The following is an 18,936-nucleotide window of genomic DNA, read 5'->3' as shown; positions in this document are numbered from 1 at the left end:
TACAAGCCAGAGTTTGCACCCTAAATCCTATCAGCTTTTCATTCTGTAGATCCCTTTCTTAGTAGAACTGTAGGAGGGCAGACGAGAATGCATGACGTCTACGAAAAATAACCACTTTGAAGTTTGAGGAGGTGGGGATTGTGGCAGACCAGACTCTAGATTATGCTTAGCTGTGACCTTACTCTGTGACCTTCCGTTTTTCTTCTGATAAAATTTGATGATGGTCTTGCACTAGGGTCCATCTCTAATTTAACAAGGTTCATCTGAAACTGTCCTTTGCTTTCCTTACCCGCTTTTTGCCTTCTGTCCTTTCCCTAATCCTTTGTGCTAAAGAGATGCCCTTCAATAGCCGTTCTCTAGAAGTCCTTGTTTACCTTCCCAGGTAGAAGCCTACTGCGATGTTGCTGCTAGAGAAGAAGAAAGAAGATGCGTATGGGTTATAGAGAACCTATCCAGCAACAGCCTTCCTGTGCACGGGGTTTCCTTTTCCTTCTGAAAGGCTCTTTCATCTTTTGAGCTCCTCTGAGTTGGAGATTTGAACTGGAACATCTCCTCCACCTTCTTAAGGGTCAGTATTGAATAAAACTGATGCTTTCCGCTAACTTCTTTCTCCTGAGTTTCTGGTTCAGCAGTGGGCCATGCCAACATGTAGTTTTTCTTTTTTTTTTTTAAATTTTTTATTTAAGTAGAAAAGAAAAAAAAAACAGTGAAAGGGTACAAGTTATACAGATTTACAGAAGAAAAAAATGAACAGTAGGAAATCATTAGTTAATGGATTACATATTGCCATCTTAGAAATAATTGTTCAAGTCACAAAATTAAAGCTTGTAGAGTGGACATTCCAACAATGACACTGCAAACAGTTCTGTTCAATGATCCAATAAAACTCTGTGATATCATTTTCTATCTTATACACTTAAATATACATGCAGTTATATAGTTTAGAGCACTTTCTTTTCCTCTCTTTTGTACAATGACTGTTACACATTTTGGGTTTCATTGCTCCCACTGTTCTTATTGCTTTTTTAGAAGAGAGTAAAATCAAATGAGACATAACAGAACAGAATCGGTCAAGTCAAAAGGGTGGACATAACAGATAATATAAAAACATAATACAAGGTGACCAACAATGGTTACCATAATGCCTCCCGCTATCTCTAATAGAATTGCCTATATCATTAGTTATAACACAATTGAACAAAACAGTAAAGAACAAAACCGACAAAACCAAAACATTGGAGACATTGTAGGTCTTCAAAAGTAGATAAAAGTCATCGAGAATGGGCGTTATAATGAATCTCATTATCTTCACAGCTGATACCTAAACTTTCAAACCTGATACTATCCAGCAAAACAGAATAGAGGAACCTCAGTCAAAAACAAGATGGTGAGAGTGACATGTGGTTTTGGTAAGTAACAGCCCAGGCTGAGAACAAGCCTTTAATATACGGGCCTTTGGGGGCGCTACGGATGCAAACTACAGCACAAAGCATCATCAAACCATGAACAGTGGCTAAAGAAATGCATATACCTTCACCTATAATATCTGCTGTATATAATTAAAGTGTACATTTTTTCTAACTACTTAAAACTCTTTTCAAATGGCACATAGCTATTAGTGAGTGCTTACTATTGCTGTTAAATTTTTGATTTTGGCTCAATTTTTTTCATATTAATGAATACTCTATGAACATACTTACAGCTGAATTTTTAGTCCATTTAATTAAAGAACTATAAATCATTTGGTGCAAAATGTCTAGGTGAAAGCAGATGAACACAGTTAAGATTCTGACATAATATTTATTGCCTATTATCGAGAAATTTTTCAAAATTTAAACCAGTTTGTGCCCACAGATACATTTCCTAGATACATATTTTCTTATATTTTTCTTGACATTGGAAAATGTGTTTCTATTTAAATGATTATGAATCAAAAATGTTCTTAGATTTTGTATAATATCATATCTTAAAATACAGCCATTAGCCATGTGCTTCTTTTTTGTTAATTATATGTTCGTATTTTATTTTTATTTTAGATAGTTGCTAATCTTTTGTTGATTTTTAGAGCTCTTTGGATGATGTGATTTAACCTTTTTGTTCTTGCCACAAGCATTGTTCAGTTTCTTTAGTCTTGATTTGCTTAGTGTTTTTGACATATTTGTGAATAATCTCAATATACCATGTTATCTTACTTTATGCCTTTGCCTTTACTCTTATGTGTGTATAAAGACCATCCTTGTCCTAAATTATGCAAAGATTTTTGTAAAAAAATATTTATAGATGGCTTTTTAAATACTTTCACTTATAATTCATTTAGACTTCTTTATAGAACAGCTATTGAATGAGCTACCATTTGGGAATTCTACCGTGGATTAATTGACTTAACAATGTCTCTTTTAGCACACACTAAATATTTGGGATAATTTCTGGTTCTTATTTTGCAATCAGTTGATTTCCCTTTTGTTTTATATTTGCCTCAATCCAAAAGACTTCGTCAGGAGAGGAAGCTTTTGCATGTAATTCAACAGACTATTGTTACCTTATTTCTACTATCTTGCACCCTTTATTGCTCTTATTTTTAGTTTTTAAACTTTTAAATGTTTTTGTTATATAAGCTGTTACTTCTTCCTCTAGGACACTAACAGACTAGGGGGAGAGAACAAGGCCTCACCAAAAAGCTAGCCTTGCCTGCAAACCAGAGTCACGCGCTGACCATTGCCAGCAGGTGGACAGCCTGAACCCAGCTCCTTCCAGGATGAGGGCTGGCACACAAGAAGAGCCAACCCTACCCCCTAGGTAAGCGCCTGGCTGATCCATAGAAACACAGTCCATGATGATAGCTGTTGAGGTGAAATGCAATTTGATGCTTGTGGTATTTGGTGTTTCACTGACCTTGCAGGTCTAGGGCCAGTGGTCTGATCATCTATTCAGAGGATGGCAGTATGCATCTAGGGGGGACCTCCTTCTGAGGGTTGTAACCATTGTTAATCCCCTATTATCTTGTTTCGAAGACCTGTGTCATTGTCATTGCTTTGTTGGGTTGGGTTTTCTCCTCTTCTGCTTTGTTTATGTTATATCCGATGGCAGGAGCAGCTATTTCAAAGACAGCAAGATACCTTATGGTAGGCATTTTGGATTTACTATTGTCTTGTATTGAAGTCTTTTACTGGACTCATTTTTTTTCCATTGGTTCTCTTCTGTTCTGTTTGACTTTCATTGTGTCTGAGGGTATCTGCAGCTTTTTTGAAGACAACAAGAGGCATTATGGTAACCATTGTTGATTTTGTGCTGTTTTGAAGTCCTGTACCACTTGCATTGGTTTCTTTTGATTGGTTTTATTCTATTTTATTTCCCTTGGTTTTATTCTCTTAAAAAATTTTTCCTCTAAATAACTTTTCCAGCACTGACTTAGATGAGATATATTCTTTTCCTTCATTGTCATTGATGACCTAATTGCCAATTGTGGGAACATTACATTTGTGAGTCCTTTTTATGGAAAATAATGAAATCAGTCATCTTGTATAATTTCACATTTTTCTCTGCTATTTCTTAGGTTTTGGTTGACAAATAAAGTACAGTGGTGACCCAGGAATTTATCTCCTCCATGCCTGAGTTTTCTCATCTCTAACGTGGCCACAGTAATAGTAAAATAGAGTTTTCTAGAAAATAAATGGAATAATGTCATATTATGTATTTAAAACAGTTAAATACATATTAGCATACAGCTAACATACATCTCCAGTTGGTCTGGGGATGTAACTCCATGTTAGAGCAATACTAACAGTGATATGATAAACAGTGATAAAATTTATCTAATGATAAATAGGATCTAAAGTATCTTTGAGTGTTTTTGAAATATTATCATCACATCATGCAACTTTTCATTTGTTAATTAAATTTACTGCATTAGTTTTGTAATCTTTACCTCTTAATTTAACTGCCTCAGTGTTTATTGTTGTGTTTCCTTACATTTCCTTTGTATGGACTTTTTATTTTGATTCATCTACAAATTGAAAGTATTTCTTTGAGTAATTTTAGATCATATACATGTTTTATAGTTATATTTGCAAAGACCAGATAAAAGAAAACAGTAAAAGCATGAATTCTACCAAACTGTAGCTTATTTATTTCATGACAATGGATAAGTAATCTGGACCTACTGTGGAAATCCAAATTAACAGTTACCAACATCCAGCTTCACCTATCTTTCCCTTTTGTTGCTGTTATTTCTTGCAAACAAAATAGGTGTTCCAGCATTGCTCACGGTATTTCCATTCTACTCTGTGCCCAGGAGGGAACACCACAGTAAGCATGACTCTTGCCATTAAAATGAAGCTTCCTCCGAGCTGCATATGCTACACTGGCTTACTTCCCACCGGGCAAAAGTCACAATGCAAAGGGTTCTGTGAAGCACAGACTTTATTCTGAATAGATATGCAATCAGCTAAACCTCTGTTTCTGAGCTAAAACATGTTGGAGCCACAGAGTTATCCCTGTCAGCCTGCACTTATGGCCACTTGAAAAGCCATGTACTCTTTTGCTCCCTCATGTGACAGGACATACCCTTCTCCTATAGGGAGACAACTCCAGCCCTAGGCAGCAGGGCATTGAAGCTACGCTCCTGGGTTGCTAGACAATATGTGACCTTCTTGGTCGGATCTCAGATGGCTTCTCAAGCCTGAGTGACTTAAAACTTCGTGGTTCAGTGACATTGAAACACACATGTTTTTGTCCTTCCTATACCTGATGTGTATCACTGAAGAAGCCATGCTCTATAACATGTACCCAACATATCACATTGTCATAGTGAGCATGTGTGTACAGGAACTTGGGATTGTGCTTTCTTTCTTGCTAATCCAGGACTTCTGTTCATTACTTAAAGTTGCTTCAGTTTAGAGTATAGGATAAAATGGATTTTGTCAACCCTGTAAGGATCAAGCAATTTAGGTTAAATGCTAGCAGAACATATTTCTCCTGACTTGCAGCTTGGTCAGTTGTATGTGGGGAAGTTCAGTCGCTCACAAGCACAAAAGGTGGCCCCTCCATGCCAGTATCATGATCATTTTCTATCATTTCTTCTCGTTCCTTCTTTACCTCGTGAAATTATGTATCTATGTCTCTTATTTTCATTTTGTTCGACTCCTTCAATAATGGCTGTATCACATGTTTCTCCCCTTCTTTTCCAGGTTCTTGTTCTCAAGTCTCAACTTGGGTGATCCATGCTAAATTTTTGATATTAAATTCCCCCCAAAAGCCCATGTGTTCAAGGCTTGGTCTCCTGAGAAGCATTAATGGGAGATGGAAGAATCTTTACAAAGTGAGGGCTAGTAGAAGCCCTTTCTTCTATTGGTGGTGTGTCTTTGGAGAGGGGAACTGTGAAAATCCTGTACCTTCTTCCTCCCCCATCTCTTTTGCTTCCTGGCCATGTATGGAGTTATATTGCTCGTCTGTGTTTCCCTGCTACATACCCAAAGCAACAAAGCCAACTGATCACAGTCTGAAACCTCCAAAATATTAGGCAAGATAAACATCTTCTCTTTATAAGTCGATTTTCTTAAGTATTTCGTCCAGTAATAGAAACTGACCAACATAGTTCCTTACCAGTTCAGATGGGAGGGGTGGTGGCCAGCAGAGAACGTTCCTCTCTGCAGCTCTTATTTCCTATATTTAGCCTACAACTTCTTCCCCAAGTGCTCTGGAAAGGCCAGTTGTGAAGTCCCCATCCTAGGCTACAGTCACCCATCACAGGAGGAAGTAGCTGCTTTGTAGGCTCTGAATCACATAGATATACTATGTTGTCTAAGTGTGTTATTCAAAGATAGTCCTCTAAAGAAATTCCTTTGAATCTCTCAGAATATCTTACATGTAATATATAATGTACAGTGGGCAAAAGTGTCCCAGGTGGGAAAGTGTGTACTGGAGATTTCATCATGCTACTCAGATTTTAAGAATTATTTCTGGATTTTTCCATTTCTGGAATTTTCTAGAATTTTCTGGAATTTTCCATTTAATATCTCTTTTCAAAGTTTATTGCTACAATTTAGACATACATAATGATCATATTTATCATAATAGGGAATTTGTACCTGTATATAATATACCTTGAGTCCTCTTTTTTCCAATCCTCTCACTTTTCAATCCCTCCTTCCCTCCTTACTTACTAAGCTTTGTTTCCATTTTATTCTTCTTTTATCATTTTTCCCTTCCTTCCTGTTCCCCCCTCCTTCACTTAATTCCTTTTTCATTTTGAAAGATTGCTTCCTATTTCACAATATCTACTGTACATTTTGGTCCCTATTTACTCTTTCAGGACCTCATACCAGGGAGATAATTCAATATTTACATGTGTGTCTGATTTATTTCACTTAAGAGTGTGGTTTCAAGGTGCGCCCATTTACATAGAAATGTCTTAAGCTTATACAGTTTTATGGCTGAATAGTAGTCTATTTTACACACACAAAAAAACCCCCCACATGTTTTTATCCATTTCTCAAATAATGGGCATGTGGCCTGTTTCCAAGATTTAACAACTGTACTATAGATATGGGTGTGTATGTATCACTGTGGTATGATGCTTTTAATTCTTCTGGGAAGATATGCAGAAAGGCAACATCTGAGTCAAATGGGACTGCTTATCCTAGTTTTTTGAGGAGTCTCTATTGATTTGCATGGTGGTTGCACAAAACCTACACTCCTATCAATAGTGGAGACGAGTTCCCTCTTCCCCCACAGCCACTCCAGCATGTATTATTGGTTGATTTCTTGATGATAGCCATTCTTTCTGGGGTGAGAAAGAATCTCACTATTATTTTAATTTGTATCTCTTGGATGATCAAAGATGTTGAGCATTTTTTTCAAATATTTATTTGCCATTTTAATTTCTTCATGTAAGAGGTATGTACTTATCTCAGATGCCCATTTGGATTGTGTCTTTAAATTTGAGGAGTGCTTTTTTTTTAATTCCTTATATGTTCTACACATTAGTCCTTTGTCTGAAGAATATCTCAATAATAACAATTTTTTCCTACTTTGTAGGTTGTCTTTCCACTCTGTTGGTGCTTTCTTTTGCTGAGCTTTTTAATGAGATAAGATTACAGTTGTTGATTCTTTGTAGTATTTCCCATGCAGTCAGGATTTTGTTCATGAAATCTTTGTCTACCTCTATATCTTAAAGAGTTTTGCCTATTGTCTTTTCCAGCAGATTTTGCATTTCTGTTTTAGTATTTAGATCTTCTTATTTTAGTTTAGTAGGGTGAAAGACATGGGTCTAGTGTTAGTCTTCAGCATGTGAAAAGTCAATTCTCCCAGCACCACTTATTAAAGAAGCTATCTTTCTTCCAGTGAACCTGTTGGGCCCTTTTTTCAAAGTTAAGGTAACTGAATGTGTTTGGAGCTGTTTCAGTATCTTGAATCTGTTTCACTGATTCTCGGGTCTTTTTTTTTTTTTTTTTTTTTTTTTTTTTTTTTTTTTTTTTGCAGTACCAAAAAGTACTGCTTTTATCATGGTAGCTTTGTAGTATAATTTCAAGTAAAAGATTGTAATATCCTCTGTCTTGTCTTTGTTGCCTAGAATTATTTTTGCTACTTCTAAATCTCTTCTAGTTCCAAATGAATTTTAGGAATATTTTCTCTAGTTCTGTAAGGAATTCTAAAGATATTTTTATTGGCATTGCATTAACGTTGTAAATTTTGGGAATATGTCTATTTTCACTGTAGTGGTTCTTCTTAACCATGAGAATGGAATATATTTCCATTTTCTGATCTCCTATTCAATTTCCTTTTCCAGAATGCTGTCATTTCCAATACATAGGCATTTTACTTCCTTTTGTTACATGTATTCCTAAGTATTTAATTTTTTTGATGCTGTTATGAAAAATTTTGTTTGCTTAATTTTTGTCTTAGTGGATTTGTTGTTTTTGTACAAGGATCCTGTTGATTTTTGAGTGTTGACTTTGTATCCATCTAGTCTATTGATGGCTTGTATCAGATTGAGATAAAGACCATCTCTTTGAATTTCTATGGTTTTTTTTTTTTATCATGAATGGATGTTGGACTTTGTCAAACACTGTGTTTGCATTATTGAGATGATCCTATGGTTTTTATCTTTGGTTCTACTAATATGGTGTATTGTATTTATTTATTTGCATATGTTAAACATCCCTGAATCCCTGGGATGAGTTCTAGTTCATCATGGTGCATAATCTTGATTTGCTGCATTCTGTTTACCAGTATCGTAGTGAGGATTTTTTTAAAAAAGTTTCATTTAAAAGGAAAAAGAGAAAAAACAAAACAAAACAAAACAAAACAGTGTAAGGGTACAAGTAACACAGAACTACAAAAAAAAAAACCAGTAAGAAATCACCACTTAACAGATTACACATTATCATCTTAGAGATAGTTGCTCAAGTCACAATATCAAAGCATACAAAGTGGACATTCAAACAGTGAGACTGCAAACAGTTGTGTTCAATGATCCAACCAAAAACATTAATATGGTCATCTATCTTAACACATCTAAACACACTTGCTGTTGTATCCTTTAGAGCACTTTTTTTCCTCTCTTTTTTACAACAAAATTTACACATTTTGGGTTTTATTACTCCCATAGTTCTTATTACTTTTTTTGAAAGAGAATAAAACCAAATATGACAAAACAAAGCTGTCAGTCAAAACCAAGGATAGACATAACACATGATGTAAAAACGGAGTACAAGGTTATCAACAATGGTTACCATAATGCCTCTTGCTTCCTTAAAAAAGAATTGCCTGTATCATTAGGTATTATAAAGATGAACAAAACAGTACAGCACAAGACCTATAAAACCTAAACATTGTAAACATTACAAGACTTCAAAAGAAGATAATAATCAAACCAGAATGGGCATCATAGTGTCTTCAAACTAGTTGCCTATACTTTCAAACTTGATACTATCAAACAGAATGGAACAGAGTCTAATCAGTCAAAACAAGATAGTGGGAGTAATACAGGACTTCAAATCAAGTTAATAAGAAATAAAAAAAGTTACTATAATATATCCTGCTATTTTTTGACTTTTCCCATTAATTAAAAATAATTAAAAAACTAAGTAATTTTTTAATGAATAAGGGAGAAATTGAGATAAAAGAAGGCATAACAACCTAACAATACAGGTCAAAGCATGACAATTTTAGTAACCTAGTGCTTCACCACCAAATAACCCGACTTAATAGTAGTTACCATAGTGTCTTTTTCCTTGAAATATTTGAATATAACTGTATACTATAGCATCAAACATATCAAGACAGTGTAAAACCATTCAAGTGGATGAAAGTATTGTAGGGTATTTAGAACCAGCTAACAGAAAACAAACAATAGTTTCTATATTATCTCTTTGCCTATAGCAATTTTTGTTTATACTATCACAGATAATAAAATCCAGCAAGATACAACATGATAAAACCAATGGAGACAGAAGAGCCATAGTTTGGTGGGGCTTCACAGCAAGATGATATTAAATCAGCACTGGCTATTATGATGTCTTGTTTTCTTCAAAATAGCTGTTCATTTCATCTCAGGGAATAATATCAAGCAGCCCAGAATAATGCCATTCCAATTAATAAGTGAAAACTTTATAAGGCTTCAAGGCCACATAATGAGGAATCATGAGGATTTTTGCATCTATGTTCACTAGGGAGACTGGCCTGTAGTTTTCTTTTTTGGTTGGGTCCTTCTTTGGTTTTGGTATCAGGCTAACACTGACTTTCAGCAATGATTCTGGGAGAATTGCTTCCCTTTCAATTTCATTAGAGTTTTAGCAATAGTGCATTAGTTTTTTTTTTTCGAGATTTGTTGTGAAATTCAGGAGTAAATCTATCCAGACTGAAGCTTTTCATTGCTGGCAGATTTTTCATTACATGTTCAATTTCACTGGCTATATTGGGTTGTTTGGAATTTTTATAGTTTCTTCATTCAGTTTTGGCAATTCATGTGTGTCTAGGAGTCTGCCCATCTCTCCTGTGTTTTCCAATTTATTAGAATACAGATTCTCAACGTAGGCATTTATGATCTTCTGGATTTCTGTAGGACCCATTGTGACTTCACCCTTTTAACTCTTAATTGCATGAATTTGAGTCTTTATGATAAGGTTGGCTAAGGGTTTACCATTTTTATTTAACTTTTCAAAGAACTAATGCTTTGATTCATTGATTCCTTGTTTTGTTTACTTAGTCTCAATCGCATTATTTCCTGCTTCATAATTTCCTCCATCATATTAGCTTTTGGTTTGTTCTTTTTCTAGAAATTTGAGGTTCAGTATTAAGTTGTTTAGTTGAACCCATCTGTTCTCCTGATGTGTGAGTTCATTCCTGTGAATTTCCCTCTTAATATCACTTTTATTGTGTCCTATAAGTGCCAATATCTTGTACTGGCATTATCATATAATTGTAGACACTGTTTAATTTCTCCTTTAATTTTATCTGTGACTCATTAATTGTTCAGGAGGGTGTTATTGTATTTTCAGGCGTTTATGTAGTTTTTGTGGTTCCTTTCATCTTTGACTTCCATTTTCATTGCACTATGGTATGATAATATGCTGAAATACTTCATTCCAAATTTTCCTTGGTTTGAGGTTTGTGTTGAGAAGTCTGCTATGATTCTGATAGGGTTTCCTTTATTGGTGATCTTTTTTCTCTAACTTCTTTGAATATTCTGTTCTTGTGTTGAATTTCTGATATCTTGATTATTAGATGCCTTGTTATCGATTTATTTCAGTGGTGGCTATTTGGAGTTTTACACGCCTTACTTATTTGGGAAGTGTTCTGCTATTACTTCTGTGAAGAGGTTTATGTTTTAAATAATAGTGTTTGTGCTATATCCAGCTTTCTCAGTGATTCCAACCAATTATATTTTGTTCTTCTTTGACTCATCTTGTAGCTGTTGGGTTGATTTTTCATGGTGCTGTCATTTCAGAAAGTTCTAATATGTGGCTTTTGACTTCAGCTATCTCACGGTGCTCTGAATTTGTCCTGAATTGACCAGAGCTTTTCAGTTGCATTTTGCATCTGTGTCTTGTTATTTTCAATTTTTCAGTTTGTCTTTTTTTCTTTGTTGGTGCTTTGTAGATTGCTTATGGTAGATAGCTTATCACCAGCATCGAGTCTTCCTTAGGAAATGTCTATTCCTCAAGAGATGTCTTGTAGGTGTAGGGGGTTCTTGGTCTTTGTGTCTATCCCAAGAACTTATCTTCCCAATTTATTAAGAATGAGAAGGTGCTAACTAGCTATGCAGCTGGTCCTTTGGAACTGGACTCTGATGATAGTTGTGACCCCAGACAATCACAGTGTTGTTATGTGAAGGAGAGAAACATTTTTTAATGTGCATGACATCCTGGCTAGCATAGTACAATTAGCAATAACAATAGCATCAAGCACAGTGTAACAACTGAAAAGCTGTGGTTCATACCTCTCACTACAGAAGTAAGCTCTAAGGTTACATAACAAGATCCAACATATATCAGGAACTTGTATGCAATGATTTTCCCCTTAGTAAACTGACTGTGTGTATATGGGAGGGTTTTTTTTTTTTAAGAGGGATAAAGGTCAAAACAGAGAGATAAATAGCAGAAATAGACACAAAGCTGGAGGGCAAAGGATGATCATTCAAGTTGTTGGAAATTGGAGAAGCATCTAGGAAAGAATGAAAGAGAAAACAAAAGAATATCAAAGCACACCACAAGGAGAAAAGATTTTATGACATGAAAATATCAAAAAAAATCAAGAAAGATAGTTGAGGGAAGAGAAAAAGATGAATAGGACAAAACAAAAATAAAGGCAAGAAACTTGAATCATCATAAAACAAAACAAAACACCAAACCCAATAAGATAGAAAAGGGAAAACCAATCAAACACATAAAAAGAATAAAACTTCTTTCGTGTCCACAGTTCTGTAGCAGTGTCCAAGTCAAAATAGATCCCAGAAATGTGCTGTGTAACATCACCCAGTCTACTGGAGGATTTGTGCTGGGTTTGGGGCTGATCTTGGCCTCTGGTCTTCCATTGAAGATGTTCTGGGTGTCTACTTCTCCTTAACATGATTGTGTCTATGACACGCTCCCATTTACTGTGGCACCCTTGAGAAGGGAAAGTCCAAGGTCCCTCCCAGACCCGTGCAGCGTTGAGCTCCTCTGGACCTTGTACAGCTCCCTCTGCTCCACGCCTCTGAGTTCTCTTACACACTGGTCATGGAATAGAGGGAGCACCTTTGTCCCCCCATAGGCCAAGGCTCCCTTGTCTTGTGCCACTAGGCCAAGACAATTCTTTGGGTTGCAGACCAGAGGGAAGCTTCCAGAACTTTCCATTTAGGGCTAAAACTGGATTTTGGTGACCACTGGGCCAGAGTCTAGGTGGTCACAGCTTGTATTTCTCAGCAGAACTCCCTCTAGTATGCCAGGGGTCTACTGTGATTGGATGGCTCTTCCTTCAGTCTATTCCAGGACTTTGGCAGCCAAGCAGCCTCGTACTGTTCTGCTGCTGAGCTTTGTCTGCAACCCTTTGGAATCAAATGGCATCCTTGCCTGCCTGCATCTGTCGTTCTTGTCTATGTAGTGGAACACAGTATCAGTTCATGTCACTCACCAGCTGCGGGCTCCACAGGGCTCCTCAGGAAACAGGGTCTCGTATCCTCACTGATGGTTCCAAATTTCACTGTTGCTGCCTGGTCTGCAGCATTACTGCACTGATCCATTTAATATCTTTGAACTAAGGTTGACTGGGATAACTGAAATTTTGGAAATCAAGAGCAAAACCATGACTAACGGAGAAGGGAATACTATTTATCTAGTTTGAAGGCTTCCATTTAATTAGCATTCTCTCTAAAACTGTGATGCTTATAAAAATATCTTGCTGCCAGGATGGTGGAGTATGCCTGTAATTCCAATACTCTGGGAGGCTGAGACAAGAGGATCAAAAGGCATAGCTCAGGCTAGGCAACTGAGTAACTTAGCAAGACCCTGCCTCAAAATTAAAATGAGTAAATAGAAACTGCAGGGTGTGTAATACAGTACCAAGGTGCTAGTTTCAATCTTCAGTTCTAGAGGAGGTATGTCGCTGGATTTACTGTTCCTTCTTTAGTCCAAAGAGCACTGCAGTAGTGGGAAGGGAAGGATGCAGTCCCCAGGTGATATAGTTCCCTATCTAATCATGTTACCTTTATGGAGGCAGGCAGACAAGGAATCCAAAAACCAAACTTGCACTTAGCTTTTTGAGAACTTTGTGTAGACAGTGAGAAAAACCAAACCTAGAATTAGTAGGTAAAGTAAAGACTTTTTTTACACATAACAAAGAAATATGCAAACAAGCAATTTTTAAGCAAAATATGGTTGGTGTGAAATTGTCTGTAGAGAGAGTTACATTTTCTGTTCCAAGCTATGGGGATCATGCTGCCACTTCAAGCTGCAGTGCTCTGTGAGGTACACGACATTAAATCACATGTTGTCATCAAGGCTGAATATTGCATTCCTTTGTGGCAGTCTGGGATGCCAAATTGGAGAGATTTTGCAATACAATGTCTCCCACATCTTATTGAATTCTTACTGAGAGCTTTCCGTTCACAGTTTTGATTAAAGCCTTTGCCCATTTGGAGAATATTTTATGGTCAGGTTTTAAGAGTGATCCAAACATGACTGTTCTGTTATCTGGAACTTAAACAACAATGAACAGGCAAACCCAATAAAATAGACTACTAAGCTCTGTTTGTGTGCGTGAGTGTAGGTGTACGTGTGCGTTGGTCTTGAGTCTTTGGGCATCTTCTTTCCCTTCTTTTGGATGCAGAAGTTTTCGACATTTTCATCACCAAATAGAGATACAGGCTGGCAGCTGTCTCCTGCTCTTTGATGGGCCTCTCCTAGAGGGAAGATTGATGTGAGCCGCCAAAATCCTCATTAAGTGAGTCACATCATTAATAAAAGGTGCAGATTGCAAAGTGGTGTTTATTTCAGTGTTGATAGAAACCAGAACACAGTGGCCTGGAATCAGAAATAACCTTGGACCAGACACATTGAACTTGGATCAGACCTGAAATCCCAGCCATTCTTTCCTCCCTGAGGGCAAACGTGCATCCAGTTGATACTGTTGCCTTCTTTGTCCTAAAAGAAATGGCTCCTTCTCACCTGCATTTGCTGCCTGTTTGACAGTTTTACAAAATCTGCCCACTTTCAACTCTCCTGTTTTGACAGAAGTAAAGTTTAAAATGTGATAAAATGCTCATGTTCAAGGGTCAGGCAGTTCTGGGTCGGAATTGCAGCTCTGTGATTTTTAAGTTGTGCGAACCTCTCCAAGGTACAGACTTCACTGCATGAGCTCTAAGCGTCCTCACTAGGCTAAGTAGCCCCTTCTAGCTTCCTTCTATGGGTTCAGTGTCCTTAAAGTCTCCAGTGTAACAGTAAAGACAACAATTGCGTCTTTATCATAGGGCATATAGGTAATATAATTCAGGAAGCATCGCAATGCATAGCACATAGAGCTCAAGAAATCTGACCAGCAGGCTTGCAGAATATAGGTAATTAATAGATGAAGAAGCCAGTGTTGATAAAGTTTACAGGTCCAAACTGTAGAACTGTAGCTGGATGCCATCACCCGAAACAAGTTCTATGATATGCAAGCCAGTGTTCTTTCAAAATCAACAGTGGCACAGGTCTTGCTAAAAGAATATTACCTCCAACTTCCGTCCTGGTTTTTTCAGTTTACTGTTCTGCCCACATTCACTGTGATTTCTTTGTCAGCTGCTGGTGACACACCCATGAAAAGCCGAGGTTCTTGCCCTCAAGGCCCGCTGCCCAATAAGTTTAAACTTGGTTCAAAATGCTTGAGGTCAGATTTTAAATTTGTCAGATTCTGGCACAGTTGTATATACATCATGAGATTTTGGGGACAGAATCCAAGTCTGAACATGAAATTTATTTATGTCTCATACACAGCTTATTCACTTGGCCTGAAGGTCATATTACAAAATATTGCATCTGTGTTTATTTTAAAAATTTATATTATTAAGGTAAGGAAATGTATAGAAAAGAGCATTTGTTCTGCTTAAGGCGCAGTTAGAAATAAACCCTTCTATCAATTATTTTACATCTGCATAACAGTCTCCATAGCAGGCTGCCTGCATAAAACATGGTAAAGAAGTAAGACGTATTATTTACCTGACTTAGGTCATACATGTAAATCAGAAGACAAAAATAAAAGACCTTGCCAAAGCAGCAGTTTGAGAATTATTGCTTCCTCATTTATTACCTTTATAGACAAAATTCACCATCATTTAAGCTACTATAATATAGTTTCAGCATTTGAATTTCTCCCTTTTCTGCTAGCATTATCAGAATGACTTCTAGAAGATAAAGAGAAAAATAAGATGATTTCCCTGTTTTATTGCATCAGAACAATTCAATAAGTTCTGATCGTCTTTCCCCACAACTCATGCATCTAAGTACGTATCTTGGTATGCACAACTTCCAATCACCCAATGCACCTGCATTTTGGCCAAGACCTGTTATTTGATGTTGCACGTGGAATTTTCCACGTACAGTACCAGAGAAGTTAAAAAGTTTTAGATTTTAGAGCTCTTAGGATTTGGCATTTTCAGGTTAGGGATTCTCAACCCATAGTTGCTATGGTCACGCAGTAAGGCTGTCATGATTTCATCAGTCTTCTTTGGAGAGTGGAGAGAAGATATATATAAAAGGCTAGGATTTAAGAGGTGGTCCAATCAATATTTAAGAAATGGCCTGCCTGCCTCCTTTCAAGGAAGCATAATAAAGCCTTGATCAGAAGGATAAATCAGGGTTAGCTAATTGAAGGAGCATAACCAACTCAGGTCAGGGTAGAGGAGCAGTTTGTGTCAAGAGCCACAAGAAGAAGAATACTACTTGCAGGGACCTGCAGAGGGAAAGGTGGCGAGCCAGGAGGGAAAGAGCTATGCCCAGGAGAGTTTGGGGAGGCCCACTGGAAAAGTGGTAAGAGCTATGCTAACGATTTTGGGCCTTATTCTAAAGGTAATAATTTTGCTTCTAGGAGGACTATTTTTACATAAGAACTTGATGTGAGTCTGTGGCTGTTGTGTGCAGGGATATACTTTTAATATGTAAAATCACTCTCACTGTCAAACATACACAATTCATGTTATATATGGTACCGTACATAATTCATGTTATATATGATTCTTAAGACCAGTGAATAAATTTATTTTGCACATTATCAGATAATTTTTAAAGTTCAAAGTTTAAGAATTATGAAGAAGTTATAAGACAGTCTAGGTGAGCATTTCTATAGTTCTGGGATAGGTGACTAGAAAAATATAGGGCAATATTGGAAGATGTGTCTATAGAAAATCAAAATTTTCAAGAGTTGTAAAAAAAGAACCATAAAAATCAAAATATTAACAACACATTAACTGTATTATAATGACACAGAAAAAAGAGAAACAGCACCTCTGACACAATCTTGTAAACATGCTCCATTTTGAGTCTTTGGTTCCTTAAGTTTCTGTTTCTTGTAAATGTTGAAATGCCTAGCTAATCAAATTGCCCCGTCAAATCATAATATGATTGGATAAAACTGTGCACTGTCTCTCTGGAAGTATCTGCTATTGTTAGAAACTGGACTGACTCTATATAAACCATTGTCTTCCTCTCCTGGGATTGAAACTCAGTGGGACTCATCTGCCAATCATCAGGTTTGTTTGTATCTGTTGTCAGCTTCCATGAGTGTGTCTTGCTATTTTGTTGTGACAGTAATACATATGACAAAGGACTGTTAGCCTAATGTATGAATAGCTTTTGAAAATTGAAAGAAACAAGATCACTAGCTGATTACATTAATGGATGATTTATAAAGGAGGAAATACACACAATTCATGAGGGCAGGAAATTATGTCTGAGTTAGCAGTGGATGCCAAGTGTACAGGGTGGATCTTCTGCACAATAAGTTCTACTAATTAGATGCAAAAATATGAGATGATCATTAGCTTTGACAGTACTTTAATACTTTTAGAAGTGCATAAGATTTATTTTGTTATTAATTTTGTCCAAAAATTTGGTAGCATCAGATCAGAGTTTGAGAACACATGACAGATTTCAAATGTGACACACACTCATAAACTAGAAAGTACCAGTCCCACAGTAAAGACTGATTTAATGTATTAGACTATATCTGTGCATAAAATGAACCATTTTGCAATCGTTCAAAACATTTATAAAAATTTATACAAATTTAAAGGAAGGACATACACTGATAGATGATTTATTTGAAACTGAAAATTAAAATTGAAAAAGTATAGAAGGAAAACTTAGTTCTTTTACTATTAGGTGTGAAATTTGCCACAGATTTCTGAAAATACTCCTCAGTAGGTTGGTGACATTTTTCTCTGTTCCTAGCATATCAAAGCTTCATTTTTTAAAGTTTTTAAATCTAATGTGGCTGATGAAATCATTGGTATTAAAGTATATATTGTTTCTTTTTTATTTAAAGAGAAAAAAGAAAGGAAATAAAAAAAAACAAAGCAGTAAAAGGGTACAAGTAATACAGAATTTCAAGAAAAAAATAAACAGTAAGAAATCACTAGTTAATAGGTTACATATTGTCATCTTAGAAACAGTTGTCCAAATTATAAAATGAAAGCATATAAAGTGGACATTCATACAGTGAGATTGCAGACAGTTCCTATATTGTTTCTTATATGCATAACTTTTTCACTTCTTTCTCTCTCTGTCTCTGTATCACTTTTAAATTTTTATAATAATGAAAATTTGCCACAATTTATCAAGGTGAGAGTTCCTTTTCCTTCGGTTCTGCTCAGGTATTTGGTGAGCTCTTAATTGTGAGACCTTTTCCCCAGGATTACTTTTCTTTGTTTTGAGATCTATACTTCATGTTTTAATTTATTTTCCTACCTTTATTTCTTTCTTTGCAATAAATATTAGATCCTGTTGTTAATCTATTTCCTTCTGAATTTCTCCTTTATCTGAATCGGGGATGTTATTTAGTCCATATAATCAAAATTTTAATTGATGAAATTTACTATTTATAAACTTTCAAGTTGGTTCTCCTTTATAAAAAAAGGATGGATACCTGTGATACGGTAGTTTTATTTTTAAACTATTTTCCACAATGCTTTGCTAAATATATTCCTTTGAGTATGGGCTTAGTCAGCTATTGATAAAATCATGCTATGTAACAAATAACCCTGAAGAGCTATGACATACAATGAACATTCACATTTTTCTGCCTACAGACCTGAGGACTAGGGTGATTATATATCAGGTGACTTTTAGCTGAGTGGGACTCCTGACTTCAGGTTGTATTTCTACCCTACTTCAAACTCTCCTTGGGTGAACTATCTGGAGACATACTCTTTTGGTAGATTTTAAGAATAAGGAAGCCATGCCGAGCTGTGTAAATGTATTTAAAGCCTTGGTTTAGCGCTACATCTGCTAACAGTGATTTTCATTTGTGTGCTCAAACTCATTGGGATTTTCTGAAACTAGTATTTCTATGACTGTGTGTTTGTTCAGCCCTTCCTGTGTGGAGGAAAGATAGAGCTTGACATCAGATTGCTTCTACCTCAGGCTGTCTAATGAACATCTAACAGATGCGATCCACAACCTGCCTGTGTATCTCTTCATTCTCTGATCTGGTGCAGCTGGCTTCTGAATTGAGGAGGGTTACTGTGGAATTAACACCCCTAGTAGCAGCTTTAAGCCAATCGGGAACTAGAAATGTGCATGAACTCACTAGTTTCCCGCCTCCAAAGTGGTACAATACAGAGGTGTTTATTATATGGTCTCCCCAACTGGATTAAGCGGAACTGCCCATGAGGATTCCTCTATGACTTCCTTTCCTTTCCTCTCTGGCTTCCCTCATCTCCTGTGGGCAATTCTTGGGATCACTTTCAAAATAAACAACTTGAAT

General features: G+C 36.4%; 1 long non-coding RNA gene across 2 annotated transcripts in view; it reads left to right on the top strand.

Annotated features, from left to right (window-relative positions):
* The first annotated feature begins 430 nt into the window (after window positions 1–430).
* LOC134474323 (uncharacterized) overlaps window positions 431–18,936 on the top strand; it is an 82,667-nt gene continuing 64,161 nt past the window's right edge. For both annotated transcript variants that reach the window (XR_010045111.1, XR_010045112.1), the window contains exons 1-3: window positions 431–568; window positions 1,315–1,409; window positions 2,635–2,796. This is a non-coding gene — a long non-coding RNA (uncharacterized LOC134474323). The remainder of the gene's footprint in view (window positions 569–1,314; window positions 1,410–2,634; window positions 2,797–18,936) is intronic.

The sequence above is a fragment of the Cavia porcellus genome, unplaced genomic scaffold (genome assembly GCF_034190915.1).
Source record: "Cavia porcellus strain 051 isolate PalLab524CR breed Dunkin Hartley unplaced genomic scaffold, mCavPor4.1 scaffold_32, whole genome shotgun sequence".
Lineage (NCBI taxonomy): Eukaryota > Metazoa > Chordata > Mammalia > Rodentia > Caviidae > Cavia > Cavia porcellus.
The sequence above is the reverse complement of the archived record's forward strand: the minus strand, read 5'-3'. Positions and strand labels throughout refer to the sequence as shown.